This window comes from Calidris pugnax, unplaced genomic scaffold (genome assembly GCF_001431845.1).
Source record: "Calidris pugnax isolate Ruff unplaced genomic scaffold, ASM143184v1 scaffold360, whole genome shotgun sequence".
Lineage (NCBI taxonomy): Eukaryota > Metazoa > Chordata > Aves > Charadriiformes > Scolopacidae > Calidris > Calidris pugnax.
In genome coordinates this window covers 1,170,939-1,185,955 of record NW_015091129.1, presented here as the reverse complement: position 1 = coordinate 1,185,955, position 15,017 = coordinate 1,170,939, and the positions used below count along the sequence as shown (strand labels likewise).

The following is a 15,017-nucleotide window of genomic DNA, read 5'->3' as shown; positions in this document are numbered from 1 at the left end:
TGGGGCTGCAGTAAAAAGGTACCCCACTAAAAACATGACATTTTGTGCAGTATGTGCAAACTGAAACTCAACTCTTATTTCAATATTTGCTCTACATTAAAGTTGGTCAGTGTCATTTTATTATAGGTTGCACTACCAAGCCCAACAAATAACCTACTGGTAACAGCAGTGTGAGAGCAGAATCAGGACAGCACTGAATGTATTTAAGATCACTAGAGACTCAAATTTCTGTATTTACATAGAAGGTCTATCAAAAAATGTGTTGTAATATATTCTATTTAAAGATGACTCCACACAAAACAATTTATCAGTGAAAATGAAAAGTGGAAACATCTTGTGCATGAACATAAAATCTAGAAATTATTCTATACATAGGTGAGAAAATTACAGATTATTTTTACACTTGGACAGTTCAGTTCTACCTTCCTCTTTGTGCATGTGTGCCCAGTACTGACTCCTAGCATAAGGAAAAATACACTGAAGTTTTTTTGGATCAGTACAACAAAACTTGACATTTCACTGGCATTTTTTGTTAGACTTAGAAGGAACAGACCACTTTCTTCCATGAGTAGTTTACATGGTATTTCGTTGGCAAAAATAACTGCATCGATAAATTGTGGGTATATGCCGCAGGAAGCTGTTGATAGAGCAATAGCTGGATTTTGGAATCTGAGCTGTTCTCCAGTGGGTGCTGAAGTATTTCCTAACAAGAAGCAAGAATCTGCCTTCAATACAATGTTGGATTGCTTATATTTCTTTTGTGTTTTTGCAAGGCATCTTTGCCTTTACTTGGAAAAGAAGGGCAAATCTGTTCTCAGACCCTTCTAGTCCCTTACTTTTCAGTGTGGCTGTATCTGCAAATCCTCCCCCTCCCTCCTTTTTCTTTTCCTTTCTCCATCCCCTTTAAGTTGTAATTCAATCTCTTCCAACTCATGATCTCTTTTCTCTTTTTGGCACTCCCTCCACCCTCTCTCTCTCATTAGTTTAACTTGAGTTAATTAGGAATAGTAGGCAGCCCTCAATCTGTTATGTGTTAAAATAGAACAATCCAAAACAGAGGGGCACAGACACAACTATGTGATTTCTTTGTCTACGGGAGACAGAAAATCAGTGGGGATTCTCTTATCTAGACTAACATCTTCCCAATGGTTAATCTAACTGGCTTTAAAATGTTCTGCAAATGCAGATCTAGGATAACAATCTTTCCGTGTTTCCTTTTCTTTTTTTTTTTTTTCTTTTCCATTTCATCATTGGCAAGAATGAGTGAATTGGATTGACATGGAGGTGATAGAGGAAGAGAAATAGTCTACACGTCAAAATGACAATGTATATTACATGGTTAACAGAATGAGTGGTACGTGCAATGGCTGTGGGTATTTTCATCTGCTGTGTTGTACAATAAGCTCCTTTTTTTTCCCAAGTGTATCATCAAGATCACTCCCAATTCAATGCAGATTAAGTGTTTGCTTGAAGGATCTCTTTCTATGAGTAATATCACTTGATAAATGTGGAACTGAAGTAAGAATCTTATTCACTTGTTGCTATTACTCAATTGTGTATATATAGAGGTCATGCCTGGTACTCTGACTGTAGTGCTGATCACAGACCTTAGGGCAGAGTGTGCTGTGGAAGTGAAATATAACAGATCTAAGAAATCAAGCCCTGATTGTAAAGGTAAGGCCTTACATTTTTGATTGACTACCTATGGTACTGTTTGGATTAAATGCATGCTCAGGAAAGACAGGTGTAACAGTGCAACTAATACAAAAATATATGACTGTATAAAACATATATATGTCTCTGTGTGCTTGTATGTTTATATATGTATATATAAATACATAAATACATAAAGTTTAACCCTTCAAAGGCAGTTGTGTAAGATTCATCAGCTATCAACAGCCGAATTTACAGAAATGGTTACATTAAATTGCTAATTTTGTATGTATGTGCCTGAATGCATATAAAGATGTGTGGCAGTAATTAGTGTTAATAATTTATCCATTAATTAGCAATGCTAGTGCAAATATGCTTTGAACTAAAAAAAATCCAGTGGTCTTCTTGAAATTGGATATCCAGGAAAAGGCATGAAAAATCTATTTGAAAAAGGGAAGAAAGAGAGACATTAAAAGTAGTGCAATCAAAACGTCACTATAAATTTTAAGAAAAATTAATTTATTTTCTGCCAAACCCACCTCTTTTTTACAGAGAAAACATCAGGATAATGGGGGGAAAAAGGAATGTGTAATGAAAGAAAAGTATAAGCTTGATTATTAGAACATACAGGAATATTAAGGCACTGGAGAAGTTACTATCCCCTCAAAAAGATAACCAATTTTTTTGGGGAGGTTATAGCTGGACAGAATGAACATGACACCAAATAAGGAAATGTTGCACTAAGTTTAGAGGTTTTTTACAGTTTATGGCTAATATATTGGTTATTCACATCCCGAAATATTGGTACAATTATGTGCAAAGTATTAGAACCAGTGAGGAGAGACAGATTCGACCCTTATAACGATCCTCTGTTTGATTCTTGCTTTACATAGTAATGCAAAAATGCAGTGATGGGTGTTGGTCTATTTTACCCACAAGCGAAAAATACTGTTTCTGTTTCCATGTAATTAAAGGAACTTACAGTAACACCTCTGTTGCAATATTGATGATTAAGACTATTTAATGTACACATCTTTATTTTTTTTCTATAAGCATTATAAAACACAATGTGAGAGTTATATAAGAAAAATGTATAAACGTGTTTAAATAAAAATCTGAGGTATTATAAATTTATACACTAGATGATATTAATAATTGTATGCGGTTTTGACATCTGAGATTATGTTAATTCGAGTTTTACATGGATGCTGAAGCATCTTCAGGAATTCATAAAGCATATATGAACTCACACTTTAAAACATTATTTATTCAGAAAGTAAAATAGTAGTGAAAAATAGTAAAACTAAATTAATCTAATATCTACCTGCAAATATCTAGAAAGTGCATACCTTCAGAAAGGTAAAATATAATTCCTATTCTAACAGACTTATAGTAAACATACTGGTGATTTTTCAAGAGTAAGCGTATTTATCCCCTCACATGCAGCAGATTAGAACCATAGTTTCTGTCATTCTTTATTGCTCTCCCCACAAAAAACTGATGTGCAACCCCCTGAGAATTCTCCGTGCCTATAACATGCATTTGTCAGTGCAATGCACACAAAACTCCTGTCTGCAATCAACATATATACTGGCGTTGCAAGAGGAGGAGAAAGATAGTGCTGTGGCCTGAAAAGAACCACTTCAGTATGTAATAAACTAGGGCAAATATTTGTAACAAGCTCAGTTGAATGACTGTAGAAAATAGTTATGTAAGACAAAGAGGAATCCACAGTCCTGAGTGTTTTCAGCTCACTGCTACCTATGAAATTTAGTCCAGACAGAGTTTCCACAGCAAGTTCAGTTCCAGTTGCACTAGGTATGAGACTTTATCAGGGCTGCAGAATGCAGGATCAGATAATAAACAGCTACAGAACCAAGTAACTTTTAAAATGTGCAGGCAGCGCAGGGGTGGCTGCATCCTGTGGGAGTTAGTGGCACATAGCTATTCATACATATTGTTATCTAATGCAAAATATTACAGAAACATGAAGCCAATTGTTTTAGAAATTATCCTTTAAGAAACACTGTTTCAAATGGGTTAATAACTTTGATATGAAATACTGCTGTAAATGATGTTGGTGTGATGACAGTTTATCATGTTTGTATTGCAGTTGATTCTGCCTTATTCTTGAGGCATATAGATCCTCTATCTTATAAAGATTCTGTATCACATAGGGAAAGATAAATATAAGTATAGGATGAAACAATATGCTTTGGCACTTGAAGTAATGGTGGTTTTGGACTTGATATAATGCTAAAATTCACCTCAGAACTAAAACTCAAGATGAAAATATTTAAAAACATATTGCTTATTAGACAGACTGCTAAAAATTACATAAAAACCTAATACTATCACCTAAACAAAGAAATCCAGAAAAACAGAAGAGAAATACTGAAAGCATAAAGGCAATAAAATTCACAATGTTCAGGCTGTAGCAGTATAATTCATGATCTCAAATAATTTATTTAGACTAACTATAGAAGAATATTAACTAGGACCAGAATTGTCTTATCTCAGGAACATGCAGGACATTAATTGTTAATTTTCTCAGAAGCCAGAGGTTCAGAAGAAAATTTTGAGGGTTTATAAACTTTAATGTGTTAATTGGGGCACTGGGAAAGGATTTAGATAGTTGGGCCAGCTTGCTGTATGCAGATATATACTACAATTTGGGGGTATGCTCCTACAGCATATCCTATCCTGCTTTCTATTGCCTTTGGCAAAAAATTCAGAGACTAATTAGTTCTGTACCTTTAAATGTATTTGCATTGTTGGACCGATGCTAAAGAAAGTATGATATATTGGACAATGAGGCCCCATATAGAAGTTATAAATCTAACATTTTCTCATAAAATATTAAATCTATGCTTAAAATAATGAAAAGTCTCCCTGGGATTTAGATTTGAACAGATTTTTTTTCAGTGTCTGGGTGAGAATAGCAGAGTTGGGGAAAAAGAATATATTTATATATAATTTCACAAATTAAATGGAAAATATTGAGAAAGGACTGCAAGGTCCCAGCAGACATAAGAACCACCCACGCCTTTAGGTGAGGAAGCTCTGCTCAATGACAACATCATGCAAAGACCCTGCCCCTGTAAATAATTTACTCTTACTGACACATGACATGGTACTGACTTCTGAAAGATGTTTTGTTTCCACATAACAAACACTATTTCAACTGTTGCAATATGATGTCATTATTCTAAATGTTAATTGAAGTTTGCTTGCTGTTAGGGTGTGGGTTTTTTGTTTGTTTGTTTTTTCCTTCTTCTGTCTTTTGACTGAAAAAATAGAGGTATCTAGGTAAAAGTATTTGGATGCTGTCTGTGTCTCAGGTGACAGCATTTTCTTTTTTCATCTTCGAACTTCAGCAAAAAATCTATAAAGAAAATATTTTCAATTTTTATGCAGAGGTATTTTAGTGCTTTTTTATTTCAATCATGGAGAGAGTTATCTGATATTATTAGGACAAAAACCAGACAGATTCTTACTGTAATGGAGTCACCCACACAAAATATCCTTTCCTTATTTGAGCCCTGACCATCCCTTTTCAAAAACACTCCCTTTTTAAACCACTGCATGGCATTACATAGAGTCCCTGCTTCTGCAAAAACTCACCATCAGGCAAAGCACTTTCTACCATGAATATTCATGCTGAGTTTCCCATATTGGCTGTCAAGCAGCAGGCACAAACCTATTTGACAAAATGTCTTTACATAATACTCAGGTTAGTATCTTTTCTAGATTTTTAGCATATTGATTAAGCCTGAACTTGAGTAAGTGAATTTAATTTGTCTTGTTTTCTAACTTCTATTAACATGAATAATTATTCCAAAGCTAGTAAAGAAAGTTCAGAGACCTAAGACGTACTATCTTTTTAGATCAAACCAAACAGCTTTTCTTGTTTTGTGGTAAGATCTGGGGGGAAATGATAAAGAACTCAGAAAGCTTTTATTTGGATGTATTTGTGAATTTATGACATTCTCATGTGTTTGGAATTTTAAAACTTTTTCCAAAACAAATTGCTATGACTTATTTTAAGAAATATTCTTTGTGGTCTTTGTATAAACTGAACAATGAAATATTGGACAAAAATACATAACTTTAAGAATATGTTACCGGTGTATACTATTTAACTAACTCTGCACCTCAATTCATTATAAGATTAGGGATTAGATAGCACAAAAAGGGAAGGGATTTGAAACGCCTTATAGAAACTTCATTGCTTTTAAGTTCATTCTTGCAGTTTCCAAAGAGGTGGCATAGCCAGATAGCTATTCATCTATACTCATAAAAACACTCACACAAAAATTATTAGATGTGTTGTTGGTGTGCATTTAAATGCATTATTTCTACAACTATAGCTACACTATAACAAAAAAAAAAATGCTGTAGTCCAATCTAATAAAATGTTCATATTGTTATTTTGTGTTACATGCTCTTGCAAAGAAAAGAAATAGGAAAAATAAATCATGAAACTAATATTGTTAAAACAACTCATGCACTTTGTCTTTCAGAGCTTCTGATGTTGATTATCCTTCCATCCAAAAACTGCTGTCTATGATTAAATATTTTTAATTGTATCAAGTGAAATGAAAATGCAATTCTGGAAACACTGAACATTTCTGAACTGTGAGTACTAAATATTTTGCTAAATTTACTTACATACTAAGTGACATCTTGATAGTCCTCTTTCTCTTAATATGAACTTGCATGACTTTTCTAGATAGATGAACCTGCTCTCATCTTGCAATTGCTCTTCCTCTTCACTGCAAATTACAGCACTTGAATTTCATGCAATTTCCCCTCAGAGAACAGATTTTCTAAGAATGATCCTGAGGAAAAACATCATTTTCTCTGCTTTTGTAGAAGTATGACATTGTTCTCTTCCACTATTAATTAAGTGTCCTTGGCAATGCGGGACACTTTACAAACAAATGAACAGATCAGTTTCTGTTTTTAAGTACGTAAAACATTGGGGAGATATCAAACAGGTATTGCACAGGTATTACACAATTAGTAGAAGTATCTTTTTTATTATTTTTTCATTTGATTTCTAACAAGAAATCAGCTACGTGGATTTTGCTGTCAAATTGAAGGTTGCAAGAGTTGCTATTGATAAAAGATTAAAAAGTGGACCTAGTCTTGTGAAAAACAGACCACAAAGGGTAAGGATTCACAGACTCCGTCATGAAACTGCAGTTGCATCAGTGCATAAAGTTACTTGTTAGAGAAGAACAAAATGGAAAATATTCTAGTCTAGAGCATATTCTAGGTGCCAGCTTTACCATGTACACCTGCAGTGTGATAAAGTGATTTAAAACAAAGCAGAGGAAAAGTAGAGTCAGTAAAAGGCCATGAAAGAAAAAGTAAGAAGTTTCAGTGTTAGAAAGTTCGAGCCCCTATATGCCCTCAACCACGGTGGTTAACTGGATAGATTAAAATGGAAGAACACTCATTTTAAAATCTATTTGCTGCAGTTTGAGCCTCATCTCCCAGCAACTGACAACCTTTACAGTGGCTTTGGGAATATTTCTCTTGAAAAGGCACATCACAGAGATATGGATGCTAACGGACTGAAAGAAAATGTGAATTGTCTGCTCATGTTCTCACTGAGATGGTGAAAGGAGGATTCGGCCATCATTAACCAATATTTGGAAAATACTCTGTGTGCAAACAAAGAAAACAAAATTTCCTATTGAGGTATTTTCTAAAAGTTTCACTTACATTTTCTCAGCTAGTTTAAATAGTTTGATATACACAATTCTCTTAGATTCTAATGCATATCTTAACCCAGAGCAGCTAAGTCTTCATCTCTTCAAACCCTTCTTTATCTTCATCAGTGGTCTAAGTTTTAGCTTGTGTGTAGCTTGATAATCTCTTCTTTCTCCACTTCTTCTCCCTTCAGTCAATCTCCTTTTTTACCTTCTGGTCTGGTAGAAGTTTTCATAATTTCCTATGGTGAATTAGTACAAAATTCCAGGTGAATCTTTGAGACAATGTCAGAATTTTTCTTAGTTTTGAGTTAAAATTGTAAATTTGTCTTGGCAGTGGTAGGAATGCAGTAGTTTTATGCAAACTGAACATAATCCTGAGCAAAACAACTGTGAATTTATGTTGGTTGTGAAAGACTAAATATTCCATGGCCTGCAAACCTTCCGTGTCAGTGAAGTTTGGCAAGCTAACCAAACAAGAAAGAGTAGAAGTATTTTAATTGTTCAAGTCAAATTTATAGCTTTAGCTACATGCCACTTGGTTTTCAGGGAAAAATTTTGAGGAATAAATAGTAATTCTACCTTCAGCCTGTGACTCATTTTTGCCTCTGCTTTCTTCAGAATCTGCTGATCTTCAGAATCTGCAGATCACCAGGTAAATTTCAGTTTATTACTATCTTTATCACCACCACAGAATACAACTTCAGGTTATCGACCATGTAATGTAGAATTCGTAGAATTTTTTGCTTGCTCAGTATAAGCATAATAGCTGTGCATAAAGCTTAATATTCTCACCAGCAAAACAATACATCAGAGTAGGTACATTTGACAAGGCTCATCAGGAAGCTGAAAAATGCACTAAAAGGCTATAGCATGTACTGAGTTTTCTTGGGAATAAGAAAACTTAATGTCCTCAGCTCTCGTAATCTTCCTTATACAAATTGACAGAATGAAGGAGCTTTTGTAATTACTTTGCTATCTAGTAAATGGAGCAGTCAAACCAAAATAGAACCTCATTTTATTTTAGAACTTCAGAAAGATTTGCTTAAAGGTCCTAATTTGTTTCTTTTCTTGGGACACTTTGGCAGCAACAGCCAGATGACCTTGCGCAGAAATGGTACAAAAAAGGAATTTGTTTACATTCTTAATTATATAGATTACCAGTGGCCTGGATCCACTGATGAGCAGAGCAAGCAGTTACATGAAATCAAATACGATGAAAAACAGTGTGAGATTGAAAGGTAGTTTTCACTGTTTAATGGGTCTATGGAAAGAAAAGCAGAAAAGCAGAACACACCCCACAACTCTGACCCAAAAAAAAAAAAAAGAAAAGAAAAATTATTTTGTTGCTCCTGTTTTCCTAGAAATTGTGTAACAATCTGAAATATTTGCAGTCATTTTTTTTTCTCAGAATTACAATGAAGTAGTTAAGTACTGGTACATTTTATTGGTCTATGTTGTTCCCAGGTCAAACATTCTTACTCCTTAGAAAAATGAGGATTTTTTTATCCTTTTTCTATTTTTTTTCTTAGAAGGGACATGAAACGTATTTATTGAATCAGTCGGCAAAAGTGGAGCTAGTTCTGTCAGTATCTGCAATAATGTACCTATATATTCAAATGCACACATAGGTAACACATCCACAAAACATGAAAAGTGGACAACGCCACACACCACATGCAGAGATGTTGTTTTCACTGTAAGCTTGACTCCTTCCAAGATTTGCTGATACTGGGTTTGCATTTGTAAATCTGCTGGCTAACATGTTTCTGCAGCAAAGCAGGAAATTGGTTCCCAGAGTGTATGTTATTTATCTGATTTCTTGTACTAGAATCTATCGTCCTTTTTTTTTTTTGATCTAGAGTTCAAGGGATCTTGCAGAAACTACTAACATACTTCAAATTTGTGACAACATATATTCCATTTTAATTATAATTATTTAATTAAAAGGTACACAGGACTTAAAGCTACTCCTTTACAAGACAATGGGAAAGCTCTTGACAGCATTCAGAGGAAGCTAGACTAATCACATCATCTATCTAAAAATGATAGTCAAGTGTTTTAGCTGTTAATTTTCACTTACCAGTGATGCTAATGAGTACCATATGTAGAGTACTACAATACTTCTATCAAAAAACACATGAAAATTGGATTATAACCATGACAAAGCACAGAAAAATAGAAATTACAAATGACAAGCTAACAGGTCGACTCGCTACAGCTAAATAATGTGCTTCATAATGTGCTGCAAAAGTCTCATTTTGTAGTGGGATTTGGATTCTGAGTTCTAGTCCCCCAGAGCACACATATGCAGAGATCTACAATCTGGTTAAAGTCCACTTTTCAATAGAAGCACTAAGCTCTGGCAGCACCCACAGAAACCTCCCTGAAATTTGCAAACAAAGAGAGGTCTTGCTCCGTGTTAGTTGTTTGTTCGTTTAAGTTAAACAAAATAGCTGGGAAATAGAGGAGCTGGGAATCCATCAAAACCCTCCATTGGCATTACAATGCAAGGAAAATACTTGAGTGTCACAGTCAATTTGGAAATGCTGAATCACTGTGACAAATTATTTTCTATTTCTAATAATTAATTTTCCTACTGCAAATATGGTTTTTTCCTAGCATTTCTCATCCCACTTCAAATGTTATAAAGCTGCCTTTTGACCCCAAGATTGCTTACTCATATGGGTGGTTTCGGGCTGGCTCTGTAGGAATTTTCTGGGAATAATCATGGTAAAAGCAAGTTGGGGCAGGGGGCAACAGGATGACATGAACTGTTGTTGATTTCATATTTTTACATCAGTTTAATTGTGACTTCAGTAGATATTCTTTTGATTTTTTCTACTAATAGCAGGTTTCAAATCATGTGCCAGCAGTTTACTACCATGATGTATGAAAAATACTCACTTGCTCTTGAGTGAGGTTTTTCTTATTTCCACTGCAGATACCTCAGAGCCCAATGCATCCTATGCCAAAAGATACAAAAATAAATCTTTCAAAAACACTGTTGTTATAATCATGCTAGTTATTAACATCAAATATTAACATTAGGAATAATAAGAAGTGATACAAATAAATTAAGGAATATGCATTTAGAAAGAAAAGGTAAATGCACCCCTGACATTATTTTTTCATTTGTTTGTTTTAGCTGTGCAGTAACTGTTTTTGAATGGTCTTTAAAACTTTAAAAGTAGGAATAGGGTTATTCTGACACTTGAGGCTTTCATAACTGAAGAACACAATCACTACGCACAGGCTTATAAAGCACACATAGCAATTATGTAAAATCAATTGAGGCTGTCTAAATCTTGGCTTTGAAACAAAGGTTCATGCAGGAAATGCTGAAAATTACTTGGCAGTAATTGTTGCTAACAAAGCAGGTTAATAACTAGTGTTGGGTCTGATTCTGATCTAACCCTGACTAATTTTTCACTTGCATGAACTCCATTGATTTGTGTCAATTCATGATGTTCACTGATAAGAGCTTTTATCTGTGAGCTGTGGCATAAAATGTACCTCCTTATTCATAATCAATTATTTGAGGAAAATTTAAACTATTTCATTACTTATTACTTGGTCTCATTTGACCTGTGTATTTAAAAAATTAAATTTAGTTTAATTTTTAACATGAAATATAGGAATAAATTTGATGTTCTGACTTAATGCAAAAAGGACTTTATTTAGTGTCACAGTTTTTAAGCATAGAATAGTTATAAAAATAACAGTACCACAGAAAGCTATTCTAAATATAAAAGTCATTCTATTCTTCCAAGACTGCCATGACTGAAACTATAGTCAATAAAATTGTATTCATTTATTAACTAAGATGTTGTGATAACACTGTTCTTTTATCACCTTTCATTTTTACAACCCATATATTCTTTCCAATTTTCTCAATGCAGTATTGCAAAAGATAAATGTCCATTAGCTTTCAGCAAATAGTTAGAAGAGCGGTAGACCATTATTAATGTTTTAATTAAATAATATCCTGTTGACATGAAAACTAGTTTAGCCTGAGTGAAAAATGCATACTTTTGCCAGTTGCTAATTTTTGAATGGATTGCTCCTGTGACCTTAATTTTGCAAATATTTGATGTCATGATTGAATAATAAGGAGGAATTAGTAGAGTAGGAAAAATTCTATTGATATAAGTAAAATACAACTGCTTATGTTCTATATTTTTGGGCAAATATGAACACAGATCTTTACAAGCCACAGTTAGATTTTTGGTTTATTGGAGTATTTGGTTTATTCCAATTTTATAAGAATTTAGTTCTCCAGAAATATAGATACGTTTTTGATGCATCGGACTATAGTGAGGTTTTTTTATTTGCTTTTATTTGTTTGGTTGCCTTCTTCACAGAAACTATTATCTTTTTTACTTTTGTCTGGATTTTTTCACAATAAATTCAAGAAGAGAAAAAAACAATTGCAAGTCATATCAATTTAAGGAAATGAAATATATTATATATTACCAAATGTTCTTGCAACTTTGGGAAATGTTGTAATGCTGAAATAGTCTTCCAATTTGTGTTACAAAGAAAATTGATTAGTGTGGCCGAAATAGGTTCTATAGCTAACTGTTTCTAAAAATGATGTTAATAATTCCTGAAACACTATTCTCTCTCATTGTCCTACAATATATCCTGTTCCTTGAACATTTACTTTTATTGTTTCTTTGATGTTGTTGTTAAGATGGCATTTTAGTCATTGTTTTATATGCAAGTTGCCCTATATACAAGGATAAAACGTCTGTCCTGAAAATCAATATGCAGTATGAAACGTGCCACAGAAAATAAAGATCACAAAGAGCAGGTGTTCAGGTAGAAGAGAGACGAGTGTTGCAAAAATGTGTTTAGACTGATGTACATGCTTCTAATAAGGCATTTTGCTCTAGATAAACCCTGCTAGATTTTAAATAAATATTCTTGGGCTCCTAGTCAATCTTTTAAAGAGTAAAGACTCTTTGGCAGAGAGGATGTGTTTATCTTGTCCTGAGGGCCTGCTATCCACAGAAGGATATTGTTAAGCTTTATTTGCACTCCAGAAGCAATATAATATTTCATAAATGATAGATAGTAAGCCCTCTGCCTTGGGTAGAAGGGACTGGGGGCAGGGGAGTGGGAGGAGTGAAAACCATTTCACCTGGCAGTACATATCTCCTGTAAGGTATTTGTATCAGAGGCAGATGAGTAGATTTCCTTTATAACCACTAACAGTAATTCTTCACCTATGGGATACTGTTCAGTTTACTGGAATAGTGAGCTGCTTTAGAGACCTCCTTTGAATTGAGGGGAATTCTGCTTTGAAATATCCTGTTTCTCACAATTGGTTGTGGAGAGATGCTATACAATTAGCTCAAACATAGGTAGCTGGATGGGTGCTACATAAATTTGTTGAAGTGTGCCCCATTCCATTGGGCTAATCACTGTATATCATACTGTCTCACCCCATCAAAATCAGAGGAAAAGGAAATAATACTCCTTTTCTAAAGGCGGTTTTTGACTGATTTTCTTCAGCAAACTCGATGTGCAGAGCCACCGACTAATGCGCAGGCTAGCCTTGGTACCACTGCACTCATAGATTATGTGTTATTGCACTGCTGCCAATGCAACAGTGAGTAGGGGTTATGGACTTCCCACTCTGAGCCCCAAGCTTCCTTTCTCTTGTCATACTTTGGTGAAAAGGTGAATTTATCCCGCAGTTTGTTGCAAAGGTCTGTGTTCAGCACAGTCAACTAGAGACCGTCTGTTCTGTGTATGAAATCAGAAGAAATTATCTTCCTCCACTAGCAGGTTGGGCCCTGTCTGAATTAGAAAACATCCAGTTGTGATGTCACAGGCTTCTGTGTAGGAGCAGAGGAAATGCTTGTTTGTCCCTCCGTGTAGAAAATATCCTGGGACTAAACTGTCATGCTGGATTCAGCAGAGAATACGCCTCATGACAGCAGCCGGTGTCAGCCCAAGCACTGATATAAAGAAGTTACTCAATACCTTTTGATACCAAGATTACAAAATTAGTAGCACTAGTTTTTCTACTTCTTGCTATGCCTCTGTCCTTGTTGCAGTGAACCAGCTCAAGTTAAATCTGGAGCAAAGGTGTTTGCCTGAATCAGCTAAACAGTAGCTAGTATTAGGATGTGTGTTTAGTCTTGTTTGTGGAGGTATTATGCAGAAATATCTTCCAGGACATTTCTTCATACACTGTTATTGTCCTTGTAGCAAAAGGGAAAGATTTTTCACTAAGTGAGTTCAAATTTCAAACTCAAATAAATAGTTATGCATCTGTCAGCTGCATTACTCCATGAGTTTATACCTTACAGGAATTTATAATGACTGAAGAACTGCTAACTGTGCTCAGAAATACCTGTATTTATACAAAAGGAACGCTTGGATTTTCAGAAGTCCAGGATACTCAGTGCGCTGCAAAAGCCAAAGGAATTTGCTCAGTAGCCTTGAAAATCTTGCCTTTTTTACTTCAGTGCTTCACAATTAGAGTTATCAGAGCTTGTACATCCCACCCAGCTTTGGACTCTCAGTTTAGATGGGTAAATATGGCACAAATTTCACAGCAGTTCTGTGTTGTTTCTGATGTGTCTGCCTTTCCACATCATGCTAAACAAGGACCACTTTTTCTGTTCTATTGCCATTAATGAGATGTCATAAAAAAATATGAGCATGGTGAATAAAGCATTTCAGAGTGAGAGTCCAGTGTTTTCATGAATCATAATGATTTCCACTTTTTAAACATAGTTTTGTGGTTTTGACACCTGTATCTTCCATTCCGAACTTAATGCCAGTTTCTGCCAGTACCAGCAGCTCTCTATGAATCACTGAGTAATTCCTTCTTAACTCCCTGTATAATCTGAGTTTGGAAGAACTGGTTCACCTAACCAGGATTTTCAGTAACAGTGATACTGTGTCAATAGAGTTTTTTCGAGTGATTATTTTATTATAAGGTCTTGTAAAATGTAAACACATACGTAAGCATTAAAGACTCTGTATAAATTCAGCACAGATGATACAATACAGCTACCAAACTGTGGAGTGCAGCAGCCTATTCTGTTCATATGCTATTCCAGAGAACTTTTCACAACAGTGTCCTAAGTGACTATGAAAGATTATTTGCTGTAAGGGTTTTAAATTACAGTAATTGTAACTTTCTGGAGACTATTTACATTTTACCTTTTAGAATGAGTAATTTTTATGCAGTTCAAAGTGTAATTTTGATAGATCATCAGATGCCAAAAATATGCAATTTTCAACATTCCCAGAGCTGTAAGTGTCAAAAAAGCTGAAGTGGAGAACATCTACCGTTTGTTTACCTGGAGTAAAATTTATGCACTGTCCTATATTAGCGGGGGTTCAAGCTAAATATATGCAGTGTTATCTGATCTGCACAGCTTTGAACATGCCTAGTACAAGACAATAGTGAGATTTCTTTAATGATCAAATGTATGTATTTTGAAGGGCAAAGTCTGCTTTCTGTAGAAACCTATGGACCAGAATTTCTTACTGCTATGATTACAATCTCAGCATTACTTAAAGAGTGTCACCTGTCCCCTATTTCTGGAGAATGGAGACACCCAGACTGTGGGAACTGGGAAGATAGTTTGGCAGTCATTCAAAAAAAAAAAAAATCGG

The 15,017-nt window shown here is 34.7% G+C and overlaps 1 protein-coding gene across 1 annotated transcript in view; it reads left to right on the top strand.

Annotated features, from left to right (window-relative positions):
* Window positions 1–543: 543 nt before the first annotated feature.
* ALDH1A1 (aldehyde dehydrogenase 1 family member A1) overlaps window positions 544–15,017 on the top strand; it is a 55,428-nt gene continuing 40,954 nt past the window's right edge. The window contains exon 1 of the mRNA XM_014958464.1: window positions 544–1,674. The gene's annotated coding sequence lies outside the window, so the exon portion shown is untranslated. The remainder of the gene's footprint in view (window positions 1,675–15,017) is intronic.